Source organism: Pimephales promelas, chromosome 7 (assembly GCF_988280905.1).
Source record: "Pimephales promelas chromosome 7, fPimPro1.hap1.1, whole genome shotgun sequence".
Lineage (NCBI taxonomy): Eukaryota > Metazoa > Chordata > Actinopteri > Cypriniformes > Leuciscidae > Pimephales > Pimephales promelas.
The window spans coordinates 35,888,610-35,912,921 of NC_142775.1; the positions used below are offsets into that span (position 1 = coordinate 35,888,610).

General features: G+C 37.0%; 1 long non-coding RNA gene across 1 annotated transcript; it reads left to right on the plus strand.

The window, feature by feature from the left end:
• Positions 1-778: 778 nt before the first annotated feature.
• On the plus strand, positions 779-23,839 carry LOC120487141 (uncharacterized). The gene is made up of 4 exons (XR_005624389.2): positions 779-826; positions 1,094-1,164; positions 9,659-9,792; positions 23,245-23,839. It is a non-coding gene; the product is annotated as an uncharacterized LOC120487141 (long non-coding RNA).
• The last annotated feature ends 473 nt before the right edge of the window (positions 23,840-24,312 follow it).

Sequence of the window (24,312 nt, forward strand, 5' to 3'; positions counted from 1 at the left end):
TAATGATCCCTAAACAAAATGTCAAGCCTTTTATTGAGCCTTTGTCATAATATTTTCTACGCTATGCATCCGTTTCTGTTAACTATAGACCAGCAGTACTTTTACAGAAGATTCTTTGGCTCAGGGACCTTTTTTCTTTTGCCAGAGCAATTTAGAAATCTATTTCAAACAAGTCTCTTAAAGTGCTGGGTCATAGAAAAATCTGATAGCCTGCCAGTCAGATAAATGCAACTGTCTAATGTGGTTTGTTTCATGGTATTTTTACTGCTAACCACAACGCTTTTGACAATAAAACAAACTTCCATATTCGAAACATGTGCGGATCTAATCACTTGCATCCTAAGGTGAACCTCCACTGCAGTGTTTTCCCAGAGGTTGGTTATTATTTAATGAACACAAATGGCCTAAAACACCTTAAGTTGCAGTCGACATTCAATGCTAGTAATTAACTAATGCCATAAACACACACAGTTGTTAGAGCTTCATTTACAGTTCTGCAGGGAAGTGAAATAGGTGCCAACTGTTGTAACGTTTACCACCTGTGTTGTTAAGCCTAATTTGTGATTTACCAACTACCGCTTACTTTACTGTAACATAAAATACTTTTACAGCTCCCTCCATCTTACACCTGTAATTTTTCTTATTTTCTTCTTAAAATCATATTTCCCCCCCCCCCCAAAGTAATCCACTCCCGAATTAATGAGTGTTTTATAATGTGTTTATAATGCTGTTCACTTTGACATTGTGATTTTACATGAAGTTGCTTTTATTGTTTTCAGTGGTACACAAGGATACATTTTGAAGGCTTTGGTGATCAAACTAAAATGTAAGTATTTATTCACTAATGATCTTCCATTCTGCCACAATCTCATTTGTGTTTAAATTCAGGTTTATAAAATGTGCATGGATTCACCAGGGTTGTGGTCACTGATGTGAGATTGCATTGGTTTGAGAGGTATATATATATATATATATATATATATATATATATATATATGAATGCCTATCTAAAAGTTCTTTATCGTTTTTCTTTAGAAGACTTTGAAGTGCATGGGATGAATGGTTTTTAATGTTTTTTTCTGTCCTTTTTTAGAGCTTGACGGGTCAATGGACTGTCCTACCTTGTGTGTTAGATGGAAAAAATAACATGATTTTGGAATGGGGGTGAGTAAATCATTTTATTTTTGAGCAAACTATTCCTTTAACCGAACAATATAATGTTAACTCATTGAGCTCTAAAACAGATAAGAAGGTTGGCCAAGCAAATGGTATACCGGTAGTTCCCTTCTGGCAGGGATTTTCAATGTGACTGCTTAGCTATTTGGGGGTTGGGGTACAAACCAGTGGATGGGGGTTGGGCACTTGGGCTGTTTCACCCTTGTGTTTGATGACGGAAGGGGGGGGGGGGGGTGAATCTCTTCTTTCAATTAAGGTAAAGGGAGGATAGCGTAGTGAGACAAGTACTTCTCAGATACCAGGTGAAAAAAAACAAGACTTCAAACTCCCAACCCCCTAAGTAAAAGCCATAGAAACAGACAATCTGGTGTCAAACTCCCCCGACATTGTAACAGATGGTTGGAGGTAGAGCCGTCTGGGGGGTGGGTTGAAACAGCAATTTCTCAAAGATCCCCATTAAAAGTTTCCTCTTTTCCCATTGAGTCTAGTTACCTGTAAAAAAAGGGAGGAAAAATTAGAAATAATTAGTATGAAACAAATGGGGCATTTCAAAACCAGGACATTTGGTAAACAGTAATTTAACAATTTATTTGCACCCAATTTCCAAAAAAAAAAAAAAAAAAAAAAAAAAAAAATTCAGTAACCATACTATTAACCTGGAAACACTTAACAATACATAGAATCTGTCATGATGTGGTTTTGTATTTTTGTCTTTGTGTTATCAGTGGTTCCCTGTCTATTGATTTTTCCAGGTGTTTCCTATTTTCCACGCCCCCTTGTTACCTTGTTAAGTTTGCTTGTCTGATTATTTAAGCCCTGTGTTTCTGTTTAAGTTTGTAAGTTGTTGAACGTGTGATGTCGACGTTAATTGCTCCTGCTTCTGAGTCCTGGTCAAAGTATGTAGTTTGTCTAAATAAAGCCTGTACACTGCGTTTGGATCCAGCCTCCTTCCCATGTTTCTGCCACATCACAGTACCGACGTCACAGAACAACTCACCATGAAATGGATCCAGCAGTCACCAGCAACCGGGCTCTGATAGAATACCTGTCGTCATTCTTGCAAGAGGGCCAGTCTGTCCAAAGGTACGCGAAGGACTTCCTGTCCATTTGCCATCTGGGAGCGCTAGATGATATCCAGCTCATGGGCCTGTTTCGGAATGGGCTGGATTATGAGATCGCTCGATGGATGCCGCGAGACCTTACCAACTGGACTCTTGACAGGTATATCGCTCAGGCTTGTTCCTTGGAAGACCTCTTCTCTACTACGCGCCTATTCTACTCGACACCTGCCGAGTGTACTTTACCCGCGAAGCCCTCGTCACCTTCTTCGCCGCTGGTCCAATTCAGCCAGGACGAACCAGATCTGCGTCCTGACGAGTCCGTGCTTCACGTGTACATTATTGTGCCCGGGACTCACGTTGGCCCAGCCGAGCCCGCGCTGCACATGAGCCCCGACGAGCATGCACTTCACTCAAGCCCCGCGAGTGAATCTCCAGTTCAAGTGAGTGAATTTTCTCCAGTTCAAGTGAGCGAGTCTTCTCCAGTTCAAGTGAGCGAGTCTTCTCCAGTTCAAGTGAGCGAGTCTTCTCCAGTTCAAGTGAGCGAGTCTACTTCAGGCCCAGCGAGTGAATCTTCAGGTCCAGCGAAACAATCAAGTCAATCGAGACTCCGCCGCAGGAGGAGAAGGAGGACTCCTTTAGTTCGCCAGGCTCCGGTGAGCATGCCTCTGCGCCTCGCCCTGCCGGTCCCACCTCTGCGCCTCGCCCTGCCGGCCCCGCCTCTGCGCCTCGCCTTTCCTGCAGCCTTCAAGCTCCGGTGGATTTCCCCAAGTATTTTTTTGGGGGGTGGGGGGGCAGTGGATACCCTGTGAGGCCCATTGAGGTGATGCAGACATGGACTTCGCCTCGTCCTGCTCCGCCTTGGACTTCACCTTGTCCTGTTCCGCCTTGGACTTCAGCTCGTCCTGCTCCGCCCTGGCTGTCGCCTCGTCCTGCTCCGCCCTGGCCGTCGCCTCGTCCTGCTCCGCCCTGGCCGTCGCCTCGTCCTGCTCCGCCCTGGCCGTCGCCTCGTCCTGCTTCGCCACGCTCTGCGGCCCAGGCTCGCCTTGGCTACCTCCTGGCTCCGTTCCCCTGCACGGGCCTGGCCCTCCGTCCCTCCCCCAGACCGCCTCCGCTTCACCGCCCACCTGAACTTTTTGTTGTTTTTATGGGCGTCAGGAGCCGCCCATAGGGGAGGGGCTATGTCATGATGTGGTTTTGTATTTTTGTCTTTGTGTTATTAGTGGTTCCCTGTCTATTGATTTTTCCAGGTGTTTCCTATTTTCTACGCCCCCTTGTTACCTTGTTAAGTTTGCTTGTCTGATTATTTAAGCCCTGCGTTTCTGTCTTAGTTTGTGAGTTGTTGAACGTGTGATGTCGACGTTAATTGCTCCTGCTTCTGAGTCCTGTATCTGAGTCTTTGTCAAAGTATGTAGTTTGTCTAAATAAAGCCTGTACACTGCGTTTGGATCCAGCCTCCTTCCCGTGTTTCTGCCACATCACAGTACCGGCGTCACAGAATCTATTTCTGTCTTCAATTTCCTGAATCTTGTTTGTGATATGGAACAAATCTTATCACTTAGAACAAATTAGTGTTGACAATAATCTTATTTCCTTCTTCCTTTTAAAGTCCCCCTGTGGTGAAAAGCAAGCTTTTAATGTTTCAAATGGCTTTGGTGTTTCTGACGTTACAAACTACCTTGTATCAATCACGTTAAGGTGTGTTCGCCAACGAGTGGATCGCTGAGCTGGTGCAGGTCGATGGAGGTGGGGCTAATTTGCATATTAATAGAACCGTGTATTCCTAATGACGCAAAGGTGGAGAGTTACATTTAACCTATTTTAAGGCATGAATAATATTTTTCAAGGAAAAAAAATGTAAAACATGTAATTTTGGTGATCAAATATTCGTTTTCAGGAATAAAATTATTGACTGCAGAGGAACTTTAACACTGCTTTTGAAATGTAGTAATGCTTAAATGCATATTGCAGTTTAGAGGACCCAATGAGTCAATGTATACAAAAATAATGTAGGAACTATCATTTTTTTTATACAATGTCTTTAACTTTTCTGGGCCGGCAAGTTTCAATCCCTTAGAAGCCTATGGTTGAGTGATCCACCTCTCAGATTTAATAAAAAAATATCTTAATTTGTGTTCCAAAGATGAACAAAAGTCTTAGAATGGGTTGGAACAAAATGAGGGTGAGTAATTACTGAAAGAATTTTTATTTTGGGGTGAATTATCCCTTTAACCCTGCCCAAACTGTACACAACATGAATGAATTGTGTGATAATCCGCTAATAGTCGCTAATAATGTATTTTGGATGTCAAACAGCTTTGTCTACTCTGTAAGTAATTTTGTGAGCACCATCACAAAGTCCTAAAATTGTTAAGGATTCTTCAGTGTCCCGGCCCAGTGTGATTCACATCTCAGTGAAACAATCTCACATTGCACAATCGTTGTGAGATTTACAGATCAAGATTGGAAGTGTTGCAATGAATTTATTTATGTAGAAGACACTTTTATTAAAAGCAAATTACAAATAAGGAACATCACAAACATGGTATTATACAATGGACGACAATATTGTGAATTCCACAAATTTCAAGAGAAGGCTGGAGAAGTCAACTTTTTATTTTGTAAAATTAATTAATAAAACGTATTTGTGGGAAGTGTTTTAGATTGTGGCTGTGCGTTAAGGTTAGAATAACACACATCATATCGAATAATCAGAGATATGATGTATAGGCTATAATAGTGTATGTTCATAAATTAAAGGGAAATTTCACCCAAATAATAAAAAAATTGCCATTATTTCCTGGTGTTTTTCTAAACCTGTAAGACTTTCATGCTTATGTGGAACACAAAAGAAGATATTTTGAAAATAATTATCTTTCTTTTTTATCATATAGTGAAAGTCATTGGGATCCAGTATAATTCGAACCCAATTCGAATCAATCTTCAAAATATCTTTTGTATTCAGATTAATTAAAATGTGAAAAGTGACAGAATTGAATTTTTTGTGAGAATTACCCAAGAATACATAAAAATAGCATCAACTCGATAAAAGGTTTTGAGAAACAGATATGTAACTCATATTTTCGTGATGATGTCTGGTTCAGGCTTCTGTCAGTGAGTGGGCAGCGAGGGGCCTCACAGAAGCCTTTAGTTACACCGTGGTTTATAGGTCAGCTTTGCCTGGAGAAAGCACATTCTATGAAAACATTAACACACACAAAGCACCTCTGTTTTAGGAAACAGTCTCAATTTCCAAAGGTATTTGGAATTTCTAGAGAAATGGTTGTATCTTATGACAACAAGACAACAGTGTAGCGGCGCATTATTTGCAGTTTAAAATGATGCATCTCAAAAATACTTGGACAGAGAAAGTGACTGTGCATGCGAATGGAAAAGTTGATGACTTCCATCTGGTACACAATGTGCCGAGAGGGTGGGTGTGAGTTTTGGGGTTGACTGGTTGCTTTGTCATGCTATTTAAAATTGAATGTCGACCAATTTTGATACGAGTAGTTGTCTTAAATCTTTAAGAGACCCTGATTTTTTTTCCACCAAGACAATATTATTACAAGACATTTGCTTTGGCCAAGAAGGTATACATAGATGCATTTTTTGTAAAACAAATTGGTCATGTCTAAACTATGAAAGAAGATGTGTTTTCATGCCAAGTGCCTGTTGATCTTCTCGACAGTGTTTTACGTAACCAAGTCTAAAGGTCATTAGTATCACAAAAGCTGAATGAACCTTGTCTGAGAAATGTCTCAAACAATCATGATGTCCAACTAATCAGCCATAATGGGGGGAAGCATGTAATTTGGTTAAAGTATTTACACGTCAGTGCTCATCGTTCACACCTGCTTTGGCAGACAATGGCTCAATTTCATGCTTTCGCAGTTAAAACGGCTGTGCAATCACATACGCATAACAGAAAGCCACATGGTGCAGATGCCACACTTAGCAAACTTGAACTCATGAAAGGACAATGTCAGCACAGCATTCAGTGGCATGACCTGCTTTTGAATACATTACGTATGGAGGAGGAAGGGTGGACGTTTTAACAGCGCAAAGAATCTTGACAAATGTTGAGGACCCCTGTTCAATTGAAGAGGTCACTTTGGGTTGAGACTTCGCACCTTTTACCCCCACTCCTCAACCAGACGGTTGAAACTGAAAGCCATGTGGCTCCATAACTGTGCACCGTGAAAAGAAATAGCTTAGAATTTTAACACCAGACTGGAACTTGTAACAATAGCATTTAGAAGCGAATTGCTCTTTTACTCGTGTCGAGGTGGAAGAAGTTTATATCAACAAAATCACACCTAATGTTCATTGATGTTGGATTTTCAAATAATGTCTCAAGTTTGTCTTAAACTATGGGCATACTTGTATCAATCATCACCATTAAACTTGCAATTTTAAGAGACAAAAGTTTAAGTTCAGTGCTCAGAAACACATACCAATGTTTATTGCATTCTTACTTTGCATTGTCTGAAGTTTGGGTCCCCTCTAAAGCCAATCTGCTGAACTTCCTTTAAAAATGTACACAATAAAGTTTAATGACCTGTCTGCAAGCATAGATGATTATTGCTCTCCACGGGTCTTCTTGATTTTAACTCCTTTAAGGACTTTCAGCTCCTAAGGCTTAAGTTCCCACTGTCCCAACAAATTCCAGTGGTTGTTAGGTTTTGTTGGATTAGTGTCTTAATCCAACAAAAAGCTGAGGCAGTGTAAACCAGCCTTTAGTCTATACACAGTGATTTCTGTGCGAAAAGGAACACCTACTTTGGGTATGTGCAAAAGTAAGTGTTCCTTTTTACATTCGTTTTTTTTGTTTTGTTTGGATGAATATATAAATATTAGACAATTTTTTCAAAATTTTGAAATGTAAAAAAAATATGTGTATCATAATTTAACAAATACACTCAAAACAATGGGTTGTTTGAACCCAAATGTGGGTCAAATATGGACAAACCCAAATGTTGGGTTAAAAATGTAATTTCAAATTTGAACCCAACTTCAACTTTCACTTTCAACTGTACATTTTTTAATTGCAATTTTAACCCAACATTTGGGTTTGTCCATATTCGACCCAAATTTGGGTTGAAACAACCCAGAATTTTTTTAAAGTGTATACATTGTATTATTATATACACTCTAAAAAATGCTGGGTTGGGTCACATATGGACAAACCCAAATGTTGGGTTAAAAATGTAATTTAAAAAAATTTAACCCAACTTCAACTTTCACTTTCAACTGTAAATTGTTGTTTAATTACATTTTTAACCCAACATTTGGGTTTGTCCATATTTGACCCAAATTTAGGTTGAAACAACCCAGCATTTTTTAGAGTGTATCATTGTGAAACGTATGGCGGCATCTTTCTCCAGTGCATAGTCAAAGCCTCTTATCAAAGGCTATTTCCTCAAACGCCCCTCACCATTGCCCAGTTTTTTTGTCTTTACAAATATTCTGTTTATAATTTATGTGAATAGCATTTATCATTACTTGCACTTAGTGTAAACAAGATGCTTTTTGTTGCTATTTGTACTTTAGAGTAAATAGTCATACCAATTTTAATGCTTTAGTTATTCATTGTCCTTGTTTAAGATATGTTCTATTGTGCTGTCACGTAAATAAAGCATTCACAATGTGACTTACACATTCTGGCATATACCTTAGTTCAAGTTTAAATGTACATTTCTTTAATTCTCATTAGATTAAGTAATGTTCATGTTGTCTATATATTTGATTAAATTCACATGTGTGTTTAGGTGAGAAAATTCACCTTGTACCTTGTCAATTCCAGTCCAGTACCTTGTCAATTCACCTTGTCAAATCCAGACATTTGACTTTGATTCAATTAATTAAAAATATAGAAAATATTGCATTGTTCAAGCCCTTCACTAGTGACTTGTTGTATAATTAAATTTACAAAATTGCAAAATATTTTCCACTATAGTCTATTTAAACATTCCATGTTCTATATTATGACTGTATTTCAAATTATGTTTTTTTTTTTTTTTTTTTTGTCATTTATTTTTAACTGCTCCAGATTACTCTAACAGTCTTTTCCCAGGCATGATGGAGCTTTAGCCCAAGTCTGAAAAACAGCTGATCTATTTGCCTTAGCTGTAGCTTACCAAATGCTGAATGTCTTCTCAGCCATTCAGTGCAAATTAAAAGAACAAGTCAGCACAAATTAACTTAACTTCAGAGCTGTCATCTGTGCACAGCCTTGAGCCATGCGTTGGTGTTTTGCATTAGTTTAAACTCACGCAATCAGGTCTGCTCCCCAGAAGAATGGAGCATTTTACCAGACAACTATTTAGAAGAGCTCAATTAATGTCTGAATGTCCCTGTCTTTGCTGACAGTAGGGGACAATCATTAATGAGGCCAAATTACTGTAGAGACTGTATATTTATGGTCGTTGTTGACCTGAATTATCCATGTGCAACATTTCATGAACTACCCTAAACAATTGCTTATGACTGGTTTAATGATAATTTGTTTGCCATTCAACAAGTAGAGTAAAATAGTAGCACAATTGCATAATAAGCACAAAACCACGTCTTAGTAAAGGGGAAATTTCAGTGTCTGTTGTTGAGGCAACATGGTTAAAGTAAATTACTACTCAGCCATGTTACTCTATGTGGGATGAAGCCCGCACTTGGCTGTCTGGTGTAGTGGTTAATTTTCTATGTTTGTATCCCAGAGTTTGCAGAGTTCAATTCCTAGAAGGTGCGATTCATAAGCCTTGGGTTCCTGCACTGTTGCCTCTGGCTTGCTTAGTTGGGGGACACTTAATATTCAATGGTAGTAAAGTATATCTCAATAAAATCAATTGTCTGAATTATAATCTGCACATATGACTTTTAGATGGACAGAAATGCAAATTAAAAAGTCTACACACATTTCTGCTATAGATCCGGCAGTGTTGGACTTACAACATTATGACACTGTCTAATCAATTTAGATTGATGGCCAATTCAGATTAAACTTTACTTCACTGTATAGGATGGTGTTTAAATTTTAATCAGCACAACCACAGCTACTAAGCTGACAAGATGATGCAAAACTGCAATTGCTCATGGGAAACAGCAAATGCTAGACAATAAATGCTTGCTTCATTGGTTTCAAGGGTTGGTGATGAATAAATGGTGTTGAATTCAAGGGGCTCATGTTCACTTTATCATGGATCTGAAGTTACCACGAGTGACAATGCAGCTGTAATAAAGGCTTTGTTATGTAGGGACATTGGCGTAGGTGAGCTAAAATTCCCTGAAGCACTTCATCTGAGCACTGGTAAATAAAGATGTAAAATCCATATCCACTAACCTTGCCAGTGAAATATTACCAACACAATAACACAATGCTCTTGACTGAAAACCCACCCTCGCCTTTCTTCTTCTTTGCTGTGTTCCAGGTCACTGAAACTGAAACGAAGACTTGTGAAAAAGTTTCAAGAAATAATCTACCCCCAAAATGAAAATGTTGTCATCATCAATTCATCTTCATGTTGCTCTAAACCTGTACGTCTTCTTCGGTGGAACATAAAAGGTATTTTAATGACACTTTCTTTATATTATAATAAAAGTGAAATGGGGCTGTCAAGCCAACCCGATCTGACAGGAATTCGTACGAATTTTACGAGCTGGCTAATTCGTAACAATTCGTGCGACCTCACTCGTACAAATTAGTAAGATTTTTCCAATTCGAATGAATTTGTACGAATGACCTACCCCTGACCCCGCCCCTAAACCTACCCATCACGTGGGTTTGGACAAATCGTACAAATTCGTACGAGTGAGGTCGTATGAATTAGTACGAATTAGCCACTTTTTAATCACTCGTACAAATTCGTACGGATTGGTCGTGAGATAGCGATGGTCAAGCTTAAAAAAGGACGTCCAAGTCTTAACTACTACATACTATAAATTTGTGACAAAAAGACATTATTCACTGATAATATTCCAATTTTTTTGATAACTGCTGTGACCAGATCATTAAGTTTGTGAGTTCAATTTAAAGGAATAGTTCACTTTGAAATTAATTTTTGATATGTTTTAGCTTATCTCAAGGGCATCCAAGATGTAGGTCTCTGTGTTTCCGCAGTATTTTCAATTTTGATATAATTTTGATAGATTTTCCTTCCAAATATTTAATTTTTATTCCACAGAAAATACAGCAGAATATGAGTGTGGAAAGCTATGAGGGACAGTAAATTATCAAACAATTTATTTTGCGTTGAGGTAAAAGGCAATGAAATGAGCAACAAGAACAAGATCTTCTGCCCGCAAGGTTCATACAAATTACATTTATATATATTTTTTTTTGAAGATCTATTTTCAAAAGGATTTTCTCTGCTGGCTGAAGACACAAGGGAGATAAAGAGATTGTAGTCAACCCATAGCCAAGTCGATTCTTTCTTAATGAAAACAGATATCTTCTGGAGTCCAGGAAGGGGAGCAAAAAAATAAAAAGTGATTCCTCGAAGAGGCTCTCATGAGAAGTGCATCGTGGGTGATATTATTCTAACCAGGTGTTTACATCAAGGTCTACTTTCACTGGATGAAACTGAAGCTGGACCAGAGGGAAGTAGCCGAGCGTGAGAGAGGGAAAAGTATGTAGCCAGGCATAACAGATCCAATTTAATTTCCTTTTAAGATGTACCATTTCAAACTCACTGGTGCCATATAGTAAGCACAGATCGTCAAAATACCTCAAAACCACCTCAAATGATTCTTAACAAATCCAGGTCCCAAATAAAGTTGTGAATTTATTTAAAACAAGAAGGATTGACTTCATTTAGAGTTTTCTAGCATTTGGTGTTTACTGCAAAATGTACCGAACATGCAGATCCAACCACTGTCGACTTTATCAAGGATTTTTTATGGCCTCCAAAACCTTTATTTGTCAGCCGACTTGTTTATCACGTTTTGGGTGTGTAGCAACTCCTTTTTCGCTTTGTATAGGAACGGAATACAAAAGTACAAACCTGGAAAAGAAAATAGAAATTAATTCTCATCAGTCAAGAAGATACCAATTTTTAATTGAGATTTACTGTTAAAGTCAGCATGAATTTCCATTTGCAACTATTTCCTTAATGTGATGTCTTATTCCTTAAAAAAATGTTTGTATTGTGAAAAGTGGGCATTACAAACAAAAATTAAGTCATAGTGACTTTGCTAAAACTATTCCTACGTGTCATCCAATAGTCGGTGTGACCTAAGTGAAGTCAGCAGAAATTTCAGAGGAAGAGACTACATTTTCATTACAAACTATGAAGCCATAATGTGGACCAATTAATTGTTTAACTTCACAAAAGATGTGCATTAAGGGAATAAATAGGTCTATTTTGAGTTCATCATGACTTTAATTTTCAGCCAAATGTCTCACTTCTATCATAGTAAACGTGGGATGAAATATATTCCTCATGCAGGGACTAATTTACAGCCTCAATTTGGTACCATAGTTTTACATTGTTTTAATTTATTAGGAATTTTATTACTCAATGAGAAATAGATTTTTATTTTGGTTTCTACAAACCCTCTGCAAACAAACCCTTCAGAATGACTTACTGAAAAGAATTGGATCTTTTTTATTTGTTGGCAGTGAAGCTATCCAGCACTGCCACGTTGGATTCATCCCATTTGACTACAGCTGTTTGACTGACACTAAAAGCCAAGGGAGGACAAGCTAAATAGGGTTAACACATGAATCTCTGCTTGTGTGCTAATCCTCCATGCCCTGCACCACAGCAAAATATTCCTTCCTAGTTCCTTATCAGCCGAGGCATTTTCCTGAAATCAGACCAAAAAAAAGAAAAAAAAACACTTCCCTTTGGCCCTGAAACTTTTGCACCAGTCAGGCAACATCTGCAAAGGATCACAGAAATCAGACTAACAGTTTTGTCACTGTCCTAATAGATAAATATCGTAACAGCTGCACTTTAACTCCACTAGCATTCTGAAAATGCCTCTCATGAATGCATGCTAAATTGTTTTGGGCAGAATGGTCACACTTACATAGACTACAAATGTATGCTGGCAGGGTTGTGCACCATCCATAATTGATTTTTTTTCCTGAATTTGAATTGAGGTAGCAAACTAAATCCAATCCAACTGAAAAGCAACTATAGCAAAGTGAAAATTTTGATGGTTTTATAGGCCATAGATAGATAGATAGATAGATCTCTCAGTCTCCTGCATGAGCCTGTCAATCGATCATGTTTTGAAAAGCACTGCTCACCTCCATGATATGGAAGCTTGCGACATTTTATCTCACAATTGCCAGTTTACATCTCGCAATTCTGACTTTATTTCTCAGAATTGAGAGATATAAAGTCACAATTGTAATAAATTGAGAATTCTGACTTTTTTCTCGCAATTGTGACTTTATATCACGCAATTCTCGCTATATCCTGCAATTCTGACTTCCTAACATGCAATTGCAAGTTTATTTTCTTTACTGATTTTTTTGCCCTTAAAATTGGACTTTATAACTCGCAATTGCGAGTTTTATGAAAAGATGTCAGAAATGCGAGATATAAACTCGCAATAGCGTGTTATAAAGTCAGAAGTCAGAGTTATAAAGTCCAATTCTAAGGGAAAAGAAACTTCTGAGAAATTGTTTTTCTCAGAATTGCGAGTTTATATCTCACAATTCTGACTTTTTAACACGCAATTGCATTATATCATGCAATTCTGACTTTATAACACACAATGTGACTTTATACAAAACAATTTTGTCTTTAACTCGCAATTGCAACTTTATATTACGCAATTCTGACTACATCTCGCAATTGCAAGTTTATTTTCTTTACTGACTTTTTTCCCCTTAGAATTGGACTTTATAACTGGCAATTGCGAGTTTATATAGATGTAAACTCGCAATTGTGTGTAACTTTATATCACGCAATTCTGAAAAAGTCCCATAAAAAGTCATAATTGCGTGATTACTTTTTTTATTTTTCATTCTGTGGCGGAAACAAACTTCCATAAGGTGATGCTCTGTTGTAGTGAATTCAAAGCATTCAGTTAAAAGTTTCATTGGTTTACTGGGAATCACTGGTGTTGGTCTTCAATGCAAATGAACCTACTCTATGTCTACTTAAAATATTTTAGGTCTCCATTTCTTTTAGAAAGAAATACAGCACATTCAAGATTGTTTACCGCTGACTGGCAACCTCAATCTCCTTTTTAGAGGAACGTGGTCTGGAAGTTGTTCATTGACATGCAGGTTTTGATTGACTCTTACGTAAGTACTGTTACATCTTGGCTTCTTGATGCAGTTGAGTAAGAATCTACTCCTCATGTTGTCAGATGTGTCCAATTTGATTTAAGGAGAGACTAAACAGAAAAGAACATACGGCAGCATTACAAGTAGAAACATTAAAAGTGCAACAGACAGCAGATAAGCAATGGTTTGAAAACATAAGACATAAGCTGTTACAAACGTCTCCGGTCATTCATGTTTGGATTATAGTATTTGGCTTCTTGTTTGAATTACCCTTGTGATTGCATGTTCTTGGAATTAAGACTGCTTGCTAAGATTCTCACCTCTCATCGAGGTCCATGTGTGTGTGTGTTTATGTGTATTTAAGTGTCTTGACTTGGTAGGCAGACACGTGTTTCTAATGTACTGTTAAACGTCAGTATTGACTCATTCTGCATTAGTGTTCTCGGAGCCACCACACATTATTTGTACCATGTCAAATTTAAGACAACTGATGCCATTTTATAGAAAACCATCCAAACTATGTGAGATTCAGCAGTAATGCTCTGGGCTGAGCTAAATCATAGCCTTGTGAATGAGAAAGCTGATTGATAACAAGCGTTATACGTAGGAGAATTCAGGATTATGGACATTATGTAACTATTCTGTACGTCCCAATTATCATAAACAATAGTGTTTTGAACATAAAGTGCATCATGTTGTATACAGTGCAAGAAACAAAGGGCAAATCTATTTGAATATTATGAAATGAATCTATGAATTTACCTACAGACTTATCTGATGCAACACATTCATTTTTGGATGGATAGGATAGTAGAAAGCTGAACAGTAAAAAAATGTAGGTTAACACTAACAGGCCTACATTTAACAGACTTGTTGAACTGGAAGAATGTTGATTACCTTATATCACTCACTATAATCAGACCACTATGTCTCATGCTCTTAAAAAAATGATGTTTTTTTTTTTGAATGACTAAATTAATGGATTTGGGTCATTAGAAAATTGAAGATAAATTTACACTAAACTAAACCTTTACCTTTTAACTAAATATATTGCAATAAGTTGCATAATGCCACACAGTGAATTTTTACTTTTTGATCCAGTTAATTCACATGATCCGATTCAAAATAGCAAATCTCAATCTTTGCACACTTAGGAATGCCTTGTACAATAAACATGCTCAAAGACAGGCGACCCAACCCTGGGAAAACAAACATAATTATTAAACATCATTACAATCATTAATATCCACACCTTTACAAACAGAAAAGCTGACAGATTCCTATAACTTGTTTAAGTGGTTCGTCATGTGTGTGTGTTGACCTAGATGGTTTAATTAAAGGAGTGACAATCTCTCTCTTTTTTGGTAGGCTACACTCTAAAAAAATGGTTCTTTACATGTAATCACAGTTCTATTTAGAACCTTATCGACCTGAAGAACACTTTATGTTTTTATTACTGTATTACTTTTTGTTTTTCAAATCTGTAACTGTCAAAGCCACCACAACTACAGACTGTCATCTTAGTCTCAACAGGTAAATTATTTCTTTCTTAAAATGTCTATAAATTATCACTTATAAAGTGTAGCTGGTTTCCTACCAATAATTTCTTTTTCTCTTTTTAGTTTAACTGAACATGTAAATGTAAGCAGCTCTGTTCAGTTAAGGATACACTCATCTTCTCTTCTCCAAAGTAAGTAACAGAGATATGGAATTTATAAACATTATGTCTTTATGCCTAAATATACACAGTCACAAAGCACATTAAAGCTATCCCATGACTTTATATCACTATTTACGGTAAAGAACTCATAATGTCTATTTTTGCTAATTTTGGCCTTAATGAACAATTATTTTTACGATGATCAAATGGAAGAGAGGCAATGTAACTCTAAACTCAATTGTATATTACAGCTATTGTCTCATATCTTAACCTCATCACCTGCAGAGAGATACTGCTATTTGAAATAAATAAACACATAATAAGGGACGTAAAGGGGATTGTGAAGATATTTCACTGGAACTTGGTCTTATATATACAGTATATCTATATCTTGTTCAATGTCAATTGTTATTATTAATGTATTTAGCAAACAACTCTTGTTAGAGCACTGTCATTTTTCTGCCATGTCAATAAAAGAATAAAAGTAATTGACACAATGCTGTTTTTTAATATAAACCCCAAATATGAGCCCTAAGACCAGGCTGACAGAGGACTAACAGACAATATTAATAAATACAATATAAAAATATGTATATAGTAATATTTATAACATGAAGATACTAACATATATGTTGAAAAGGTTATTTATAACACCATTAAGGTTATAGCACTTTCGAGGCATGGTTCTTTATGGAACCTGTAATAATTCCTGTCTTGTCTTGTGTGGACTTTTTGTCATTTCCTGTGCCATGTTTTGTAGTCCTTTGTAGTTCTTCTTGTTTATTAGTCTCCCCGGGTGTTTCTAATTAGCCACACCCTCTTGTTATCTTGTTTGCCTGTGTATTTAAGCCATGTGTGTCGTTTCATTCTTTGTGAGTTCTTAATGGTGTATGTTGGTTGTTTTGTTCCCGAGTTATGGAGTCTGTGTCTGAATTTGTGATTCAATTGATTCAAAGCAGATGCAATTTCTGCATCTGCTTTAGCCACATTTATACAGAACCTTATGAGAAGGGTCCTATTTAGCTCCAAAAAGGGTTCTGCTAATGTTACAAACCAAAGAACCCAAATTTGGTACTGTTTGGAAGAAAAAGAAAAAAAACACTACCATTTTTCTTAAGCAACCGGTGAATGACCAGGGCATTCTTTCAGCCTTGGCCTGAACAGCAATTGGATTGCTGTTTTAGGAAGTGTGTCCACAAGCTTATCTAATCTAATTGACTGAGCTAAAGCAAAGCAAACAGCTCTGACCGTGTCAGAGGGGGAAAACTCAGAGATGATGCTAAATTAAATGAGATTTTATTCAAGAGCTGCCTGAATGGTGTTTGAGCTTGTAGAGAATGCAGTTTGTAGAGACGTTATCTTATTTCACAGAAAAGATGTCTTCACATCTGTTGTGCTTCTCTGTTACATTTCCTGGCCCTGGAATAAACAAGTCAATGTTTGTTTTAAAGACATTTTGTGCTAGTAATCCACCAAGGTATGTATGCAGATGGAAGTTAGAGACAACGCACATGGTAAATACAGACTTGTTTAGCTGGTTCATATACTCCACATTAGCTTACATGTACGTGAATCTGTATATGCATGGTGACTTGTAGTTTCTTTTGTAAGCTATCTTTTGTAATAAGCCAGCCATCATGACATTCCTTTACATGATTTACTGCTTTCTTTGTAATATATTGCTTAAATCGTTATTATATCTTACAGTAAATAGTTTGTATTTCAGCTTTAAATTATATTTAAATACATTTAATTACTGAAGTTTAATACTCAAGTTAGAAGTTTAATACTTAAGTAGTTCACTGATAATTTACTCACCCCCATGTCATCCAAAATGTCCACGTCTTTCTTTCTTCAGTCGAAAAGAAATTAAGGTTTTTGATGAAAACACTCCAGGATTTTCTCCATATAATGGACTTTACTGGTAACCAAATGGTTCAATGTCCAAATGAGAGTTTCAGTGCAGCTTCAAAGGGCTTTAAATGACACCAGATGATGAATAAGGGTCTTATCTAGGACCCTTCGAGTCATGACCCGAAAAAATATTTGTTCATTTTGATGAATAAGTTTGAACAGGAGAGTCACGAACGCGCATCACAGAACAGAGCAAGGTGACCATTTGAGCTTATAAAACTTAAACTTTTTTTTTTTTTTTAAATGAGCGATCATTTCGCTTGATAAGACCCTTATTCATCATCTGGAATTGTTTAAAGTCATTTGAACAATTTGCAGTTTGTACTAAAAGTGTCTTTTGGACCTTGAACCGTTTGGTTCCCTCTGAAGTCCATTATATATATGGAGAAAATCCTGGAATGTTTTCATCAAAAACCTTAATTTCTTTTCGACTGAAGAAAAAAAAGACATGGACATCTTGGATGACATGGGGGTCAGTAAATTATCAGCATTTTTTTTTTAAAGTGAACTATACTCCTTTAAGGGTAGAGATCTATAACTGATATTATTGGTTTGATTGTTATTGTTTGCATAAATTATAATTATGCAAACACTGTAGCCCCCCTCCCTTCAGAGCGCCTCCAAAGCCACGCCTTCTTCAAAACACATGAACGCACACAGCAAAGTTTGCGAGAGATGGCAATAAACAAACACATAAACAACATAGGGCCCTATCATACACCCGGTGCAATGCAGCGCCAGGCGTGACGCAAGTGTTTTTGTTTGTTTCAGCCTGATGCAATTATCATTTTCATGTCCTGCACCACATTGTTTAAATCGCAAACGCATTTGCGCCAATTTGTGTGCCTATGGGCGTGCGGGTTTGAAAACGAGGTGTGTTCCCGCGCATTATTGGCACGTTGCTATTTTGAGGCAACTGAAATAGACTGTGCCATTGACCAACAAAAACCTGGTCTGAAGTCAATGGTGAAATATTTATTTTGTTATTTAAAGAGCGCATTAGTAACACAATGCATGTACACTTTGTCACGCCAACGGCCTCACGCCATTCTCCCGCGGCCCTCACTCGTCCCGCTCGTCACAGTAAACATGATGAATGGCGACTGTAGAACGCAAAAGCCGAATCCCGGACATTTCAAGCTAAGTCGAAACACATTTTTGGGCAGACTCATCAGTAGCCTAGATTTGTTGTTTAACTACTGCGCTCTGTTACCGGTAGGCGTGGCCTCCTAGGGCAGCGAAGCAAGTTCATCCACATAAGCCAAAAATACATTTTCTGGCTTTTCTCAGTCTAGAAAGCTCCAAATTCAAATTAATCTCACATTTCTTCAAGATATATGACCCATTTTAAATACACATTCATCTTTTCAGAGGTGAGGTCACCCTTTAATATAACCTCTTGTTTGCGTTACCTGTGTCGTTCTGATCTGTGACAGTAAGCATGAAAATGCAGGAATGAATCAGGATTATTGTCTCAGTAATAAGCCAGGATGTGAGTTAATTAAGTCTAAATCAGAGAGATTCATTCCACGCCAAATGCCTCCAGCGCATATTTGATAAATCCTGGACTTAACAAAGCAAATTTTGTTGTTTCAACTTAAAAAGTAAGTGTTCATGTGGCCTTAAAATGTAAAGTTTAGTCAACTTGAAATGTGAAGTACTATTGGTGCGTTTACGTGCTATGGAAAATACAATACTTTCCACTTGTGAACTGGTGTTGCGTTCAAGTGCTTTTGTTGTCGTAATGTGGTCAAAAGATGGAGACCCAGACCTGTTAAGGCGGGTGTACATGGTTTTTCATCATGCATTGCGGTATGAATGAATTATGATCTGAATTGTCTATGTAATACTTTTCCGAATTGAATATTCTGCTTGTCACCATTGTTGAGAAGCAGTGACTGAATCTTGAGGGATGTGTGTGCCTATAAGTAATAATGTTTTTTTTAACAACTTTTAAGAAATCCTTTATATTACATCTCAAATTCTGGATATTTATGCAGAATCTCAGTTATGCTGTAACCAACAAAATAAATCACAAACATAAATTTCAAATGATGAATGTCATAATATAATGACAATATAATATATATTAATAATATAATAATATAATTTTTTTTCTTTGTTCATCTGACAGGTTATACTCAGATGCAACAGCCAATTAATAATTTAAAGTTAATAATATAAGGGTCAAGAGCCCAAAGCAAACACTGATCTCCATAGCGGTGGCTTACAATTTTAGATTTTCTCCTTCAGTGATTCTGCTTGTTATCATCAGGTGTTTTCAATAATGCTCAATCATCACTAAATTAATCACTTAATTATCTCATTAACTTTAACACTCTTGAGTATTAATTTAACACTCATATCTGCATCATATCATCCATGTGAAAGCAGGTGAAGGTGATTTACTACTAATCAAGGAACCGGCTTTACTGATTAGATGCCCATAACAATATCGCGGAATATATCGCCCAGTCCTAATATTTATATTGATGATTTGTGTCAGACATAGAAATAAAATAATTTTTAAAAATGGTTCAGTGAACTTGTGCGAACTAGAGGGAAAGATCTGTTTTCAGTAACATAATATATGAAAAAAAAAAAACAAAACAAAAAAAAAACAACCTTGCCTGAAGTAGAGCTTTTCTAAGAGAACTGTTCGGCTTTGTGTATATATTTAATATAAGGGTTGCACTACATAAAAAGAGCCACAACAAACTCATCATACCTGGTTGAACCCTCTAAACCTGTCTCTACTAGACAGGAGTTCAGAAGCAATAAAGGGCCTCTGCAAACAAAAGAATTACTGTAAAGCAGTTCATTTCCTGTTTTTGCTTCTTGATCCACACCTTGCATGTTTGGCTGAGTGTGGATTTAGTGAGAGATTTGGAGATGTTAGTAGAGATCCTGGCGCAGTCCCAGTTTCACAAGGTGTGTGCAGTGTCCCAACGGGACAAACAGCCACAGAAACCGAAAATTATCGGGCCAGCAGCATATGTCCAAATTTCAATCTTAACCGTTCTTAACGATCTTAAAACAGGGATCTAAGTGTAAAATACCCAACTTGTCCTTTAAGTAGCCTATCCTAAATGATGTTCAAGCTACCACCTCTGGTATGTTTTCTGGTTCTAAACAGGAGATATCAGTTAAGCTTGCCAAGCTGATTTTCTGTTACATTCCTTCTGGTCTTTCATCATATCAGTTTGAAATGTATCTGGTTACCATAACAAAAAAAACTTCACACACTTGCTGCTGCTCCCTGACGACCACTCAGTGCAAATATTGTCTCAAGCTAGCTTGCTAAGCTGGAGAAATGGCCAAATAAAAACGTGTTTTCAACAATAAACTGAAATAATCTTTCTTCACACATCATTAGAAACTGCATTTGATGTTTTGCTGTTACAAATGTTAATATTCTTGAAATTTCAGGTCATGCAGCATAAGGACAATACACACTGTCCTTTTTTTTTAACTTTTTTTTTTAGGTAGTTAGCATTGTTTCATTTGGAAGTACTTTGTTTGAATAGTTTTAGGGTTCAATGTTGTGAATATTTTGTGTAAAAAATGAATGAAATGTTTTTAAATTGTCCATACTTCCACAAGCAGAAACAATACATTTCTAACTTAACAAATTTATTTGCCTTTGATAATGTTTTATATGCATGGAAAATTAAAATCGGGAGCTGCCTAAATAAAAGGGTTGAAACACAACATCTTAAACCAGCATTTTATTTGCTGGTCTACTGGTCTGGTTGGTCCCTGGTTGGTTTTTGGACAGTTAGCCACCCATTTGCATCTTTTAGGAATAATGTTATTCCTTTCATTGTTTCAAACGGTGGGCACAATAACTCCCGGTTTGAGACTTCACCTGATCTGGCATAGGCTAAGCCGGAAATTACGAAAGAAATGAGGTATTTCGTGAGTTCAGGTCTGAACAGGTTCCAACATATTTTTCATCCCACAACCAGCAGTTCGGATTCAGAGTTAGAAATGAGGTGTGACAGAATATTTTGTCCTTGTACTTTTCCAAGATGCAGGCCCACCTAGACGGCTACATAAAAGATTTTTTTTATTTTTATTTTTTTATTATTATTAGCTGACACTAATAATTTTATTTTCTGGGGCTGATCATTTTTATTTTAATTTAGAAACTTAGTTTAAGTGTAACACTGTGAATTTTAACATGGTATTCTCCTTACAACAAGCTTTCCCAAAACATACAAATTAAGTTAATTAAGTTCAGCATCTTGGACAAGAGAAAACAAATGTCATGTCATAAAAAACATTTCTGGCGAAGTCAGAAATCAGAAAAACAAAGCCCTGACTGTAGGTTTCAGGAAAACGTGATTTAAGTAAAAATTTACTCACCTGACGACTCATCTTTGCGTGACTAAATGTTAGTCATGTTTGCCCTGCTAAAAAAAAACAAAAAAACAACAACAACAACAGGATTGCTTATTCTAATCTGAGACCAATTCTGCCCTCTAGTGGAAAATCAAAAGTCAAACTCTGAAAAGAACAGTATGTTTTAAAAGAACCAGTTATATTGGTCTAACTGCTTTCTTTAAAACAAACAAGTAACCTTATAAGATTTATAAAGTATAACAACTGCTATCAAATTCATCAGTCATTGATAAACTATCAAAACAGTCAAAATTTGGACTAATTTTCTAAAGCAAAGAGTAAAACTCTCTAATAAGTAAGCAATAAGGTATGAGAGGCTGTGCTGTATCGTGAATAAGTAACGGCTGAAGGACGTTGTTAGACCCCAAACCGCTTGAGTGAGCCTACCAACGCCCTTCAACCGTTACTTATTCACGATATACAGCACTTGCCTTGAGTACCTTATTGCTTTTATAAAACGGTTACCGCACAATAAAAATTTTAAAGTAAAAAAATATGTAAATTAGTGCAACTTTCATGAGGTAAAATCACTAAAAGTCTTCTTTCCGCTAAAAAAAATAGTCCCTGACCGGGAACAGCAACAACGTTCCAATGTGTATGAAAGCTCAAATCAAAACAATAGAGTGCCGAAGTGATGACGTCACTTTGTAGGACAACTCGAAAGCTAGCGGCGCATGGGTTCCCTCGATCGAAAAGCAATGCATTTTTCCCATAGACTTTTGGAAAATCGCAAAAAATAAGATGTGTTCAACAAAGAGTTGTGAGCCTTACACGTTTTATCTATCAAGATAATCTTTACAAGTTAATCCAAAATTTATCAATTTTGAAGCCTATATAAAGTTTTTTTTTAAAAACAAAAGCAGACAGTAAAGTTTAAAAAAGCACAAGCAGGTTATAACTGTGTGTTCTGTGTCATAGATCAAAACGTGAATATTTAGAGGCTTTGTTCACCACAGACCTTATTTCAGGCGATTTAGCAAAAACCCGTTCAAAAATCCCATAGACTTTAGAGCGAGGGAACCAGGAGTGCTAAAATGCTAACTCACTTCCGCGTTTTGGCCTACAGAGTGACGTCGTAACTTCGGCACTCTATATAGGAACCACAGTGTTGCGCAGTGATAAATATAAGCGTTGGGTAAATCGCTCATAGCCGTGTTTCATCATGATAAAGCGCAGCTATTAACCAATCAGAATCAAGGATTGGAACTAACCGTTTTATAATTGTTAATAGCCTACTTCATATTCTCAAAATATGAAGGTTTTCTCTGCATAATGGTTTCCACTACTGTGGAAGTGTGCATAAATAAAACCAGTCTAGTATGAAACGACGTGAAATTAAATGTGTGATTTTATAGGAACAGATTTTTGACTGTTCTGTTGCCAAACAACATTTGCTGAAGCTCCTGATAATGAGACCTCAAACAGTTGCTACAGGCCTTAAATACCTGGAGCATCTGTGGCTTGACAAAACAAGACAAGACACAGACATCAAGACGTCACCTGGATGTCAGCCCAGACTCTCTGTTCAAGTTTTCTTAGTTAAATTACCGTTTTGCATGCAAACCACTCAAAAAGTCCAAGTCTACAGACTTTACGATAAATATCAGAAAAGAAGATTTGGTGAATCTAGGAGTCAAACACACAGTGGCTTTATTAACACAAACACGTGAATCATGCATGCTGAAACGGTTTGAAAGCTGCAATTGCAGTCCAATGTAAACAGCACCAGCAGAATGTCCTTGCTTTTGACTGACATATAAGCATTGCTTTGATTGACAGGCTGTATTTTTCAGGGCTTGGATCTTGGCGTGGCAGAAGGTTGCAGTAATACCATCCTCCTGCCCACAGTCTGTGCTTCATACTCACTGACGCACTGTCTGCCTTATTGCGGCTGAGTAATGTCAGGTGCTGATAGTGAGCGTCTACTCCTCCAGGTCTGTGCTGACGCTGCGTTCTGACGGAATGTTGGAATCGTGTCCTGGGATTTACGTCGGGGGAGGAGGAGATCACCACCGTCACTGAGAGACCTCAGACAACAGTGCTGTGTCACTAACAAGATCCAGATTTGAGACAGATGGCTTTTTAAATTAAAGGAAGCAACAACAAAAACAAAAAACTGTGAGCAGATAAGAAATGGAATTTAAATTTAGCATAATGGAAAACTGCAGCTCCTCCACTGTAATATAAAATAACAACGATGATAAAAATAATAAATGTTTCTTGAGCAGAAAATCTGCATATTAGAATGATTTCTGAAAGGTCACGTGACTCAAGATGCCGATTTTTTTTAAAAATATTGCTGCTTTACTGTTTGTGTAACTTTGTTTTGCTTTTTGCTGTTTAGTTACCTTTTCTATTATTTGATTAGTTTGACTCAGGTGTCTTGTTTTCTTGGTCAGTTGGCTTTGGTATTTATGCTCTGTTTCTTTCAGTTGAATGTTTGTTCAAGTTGCGTTTTAACCGGTTGTTCTGGTATTGATTTTTTGTGTTTTATGTTTAGTGATTTGTTTGAGTAAAGGTAAGTTTACTGCTGCACCTGTAGATCCTCATTCCTCACCATTGTTGCAACTGATTGTGACAGTTTGATCAAATAAATGTTGCCTAAGCACAAGAGACGTCATAAACACTATAAGATGTTAAAGACATCGAAGTTTTCAATGACAGTGTACAACCTGTTTCAAACTCGGAATATAGCTATTAGTCCTGTTTATGAGATATACATGTGTACGTTTGTTGATACGGTATTAGTTGTATCTGACAGGGCTTTCCAGCTCTTACACACTGAAATATTCCCTGCACTGATTGGAAAGAAAATTACCATCCCTCATCTGACACAATTTGCGCTTCTTATAAAAGCTCAT